The sequence below is a fragment of the Aplysia californica genome, unplaced genomic scaffold, assembly GCF_000002075.1.
Source record: "Aplysia californica isolate F4 #8 unplaced genomic scaffold, AplCal3.0 scaffold00007, whole genome shotgun sequence".
Classification (NCBI taxonomy): Eukaryota; Metazoa; Mollusca; class Gastropoda; order Aplysiida; family Aplysiidae; genus Aplysia; species Aplysia californica.
Window position 1 is genome coordinate 2,808,806 of NW_004797277.1, and position 3,249 is coordinate 2,812,054.

The window sequence follows — 3,249 nt, forward strand, 5'->3', positions numbered from 1 at the left end:
TAATCTGTCTTGACGTGACAATTATTCCAGAAGTTTTGTTGGCTTTACGGCGAAAGTTCTGAACGTAGGTGGAAGTTGAAAGGTGTGAAGTACTCTAACAATTCTCGAATTGATCTGATCTGTCCTGGTTATTGGGGACATCATCTCATAATAATGTAAAATGAAACAGAACGTTCAAAAGCAAGAGCAACGATTCTACATACCTTTTAACTTCTAGAAAGATGCTTTAAAGAATTGAAAGGACACGCCACGTGGGTCCAACAATGGACAAGACAACCCGTTTTGCTCCTTCCCTAAAAGAACTCTCCACCTCAAGTCGTTATATGACGATAGAAGAGGAAGTTGTTTGTTTGTCTGAGTAAACAGAAGCCCATAGACGCAATAATGATCACTTAGTACGCAACTTATTGTCAAATATTTCCTCAACTATCGAACATAGACGCTCTAACTTTTCCACAATGACTTGTATCAATTTGTCTTAACAGATGAGCATTCTTGCCTACACCTATTATCTTTATTCGAGAAAAACACCTTAATAAACAGTTATTTTTTATCACTTAGTACGGAGAAAAGTAAGACAAGCAGACAGAATCAAGAGAGGGAAAGTAAAGAAATAGGACTGGGACCTGCCAACAGTGCCCATCAACCACTCACGGGGGTTGTTTGCTTGAGCTTCTACATATTTGAGACATAATGCATTATCATCATCATCATTATCCAGGGCCAGATCTGCGACAGACATCTGCTGCGATCACGGTTCTCTAGTCATTCCTTTGCTCGGATGATCTTAAAAAAAGCTACGTTTCCCTGATCTTTCCCTGTCACTGTCACCCACTTGTTCAGGTTTCCCAAGCAAACTGAATTTTAAATAAGTGACGCCAAGATGAGCTTAATGCCATTTTGAAATTTTGAAGGGAGAGCATCGAACAAAATCATCATCATCATCATCATCATCATCATCATCATCATCATCATCATCATCATCATCATCATCATCATCATCATCATTATCATTATTATTATTATTATTATTATTATTATTATTATTATTATTATTATTATTATTATTATTATTATTATTATCATCATCATTATTGTTGTTGTTGTTGTTGTTGTTATTATTATTGTTATTAGATCTAGTATCATTATTATGATTATTTTTTATCACATCAATTAATGTCATTATTAATATTATCATTATAACCACTTTCATATTACTATGTTCAGCAACAGTCACATCTGGAAGAACGAAGCAAACCGTGTGCGTTTTGCCTAAGGGGTCACTTTTGTATGGACATACGGAGTGCGTTCTTCTGTGCTAACCAAAGGGTGCTTAATTCAGCGGCTTAACACCAAGCCTTAGAGGCTAATCTCGGGCACGGAGATTAACACACATTGTGCCGCATCAGAAATATACTGCCCCAGGCCACAAACGGTACTGCCTTTGAGCTGAGATACAGTGGGTGTGCACACAAAGAGAATTTTTTTCCAAGTCCAAAGGTTCGATACGCGTGCCATGGGATCATTCACCTTCTGAATCATATCACAGACAGAAGCTTTTCCATGCAGTTTGATCTCGAATGCAACGCGAAACGATTTTTTCATTCGATATATCGCAGAGTGTGCGTACTTTTCTATAAAGAAACAGCAAGTTGTCATATTATAGATCGTCAAATTGTCTTCCCGTGTAAGCTTTACATGCGCGAGCAGATTCGAAACAGACATGGACACCGATGATCCTTTAGAGAGAATTACGTGCCTGTTAAGACTATAATCATATCTTGTGTTTTTTAGTTTTAGTAAGTTTTTTACGGCACTTGCAACACATCATACAAGTGCCGAAGATTAGAGGTGTTATAGGAGAGTAACAAACATAAAAAAGAAGGAGGAGAGATAAGGACGATAGATGTTTGATAGAAAAGAAGAAGTGTGAAAATGAATTCGTGTGGCTTCTATGGGTGTGTCAGGGAATGTCTGTGTGTTATGTGACACAGAAGCAGAACGAGAAGAACACAAGCACTCCCCTTGGCATCAACAAACACATTAAAATCATTCTAGTAGTTTGTGAGTGCTGGTGTGTGTTCTTTGTTCGTGTTGTTCTTGTATTGTCTGTTTCTGGAGAACTGTGATAGTCAGCGTGCGAATTGGTCCCAATAATGTCTACTGACTTCATTTCTACAGGGATAAGACCAATGAATTACAGACCAGGTATACAGTTGGGGGGGGGGGGGGCAAGTTCTACCTGGGAACGAGATCTCGAGGCAGATCTCAACACATGGCATGATGTGGATCGGGCACAGCGTCTGGCAAGAGGTAGAGGAGCTCACCCAGAACAGAGACAGGTGGAGAGCCCTTCTTGGAGGCCTATGCCAAATAAATACCGGGGAGAAAGAGACAGATGATCAGGGCAAAACTGGACATTATCTTTTAGTTTAGTTAGTTTTAGTATTGGTTTTACCGCGCTCGCAACTGCATAAGGTCATATGAGCGCCAAGGGGTGGATGTCAACAGAGAAGTCCTTACAGGAAATCAGACTTACTCTTTCACCTCTCTAGCTTCAACAGCACAAAGTCTGCTTCGACTATCAAGGCACCCCGGAAATAGAGGGTCACAAGAGTGTGACAAACATACAAATGAAGTAGAGGAAAAATGACGATAGTAAGGATTAGGACAGAAAAAGCAACAGTTCCCTGTTGCAGTTCAGGCACAGTTATGAGCATGACATTGATGAATTAGCCCATTTACAATTAAAATTCTACTGTGCATAAGAACGAGATATGTCCCCCCTTTGGAAATGACCTAAAGACACTTCAGTCAGTGGCACCACCCAGGGGGGTTTTAGTTGTCTGAGCATAACGCCATATTTAATACGTTCTTGTACCGAGGTACGAAGCCGGAGATACTGCTATGTGCGGTGACGTTCTTGTAAAACTGTTAATGCCCCCCCCCCCCTTTGGGAATGGCCTAAAGACAGTTGAGTCACTGTCAGTAATACCGCCCCGGGGGTGGGACATTACCTTTACTTTTCTGATCACAGGTCTCTGCGGTATGACAGTGTATGTTAGATTCTCCTCTCAACACTGTAAGGTGACTCTTGAATGTAACATCATTCTCCAAAAGAGCAGCGTCAAGTAATCCATGATCAAGAACCTTTGTAGATAGATAGATAGATAGATAGATAGATAGATAGATAGATAGATAGATAGATAGATAGATAGATAGATAGATAGATAGATAGATAGATAGATA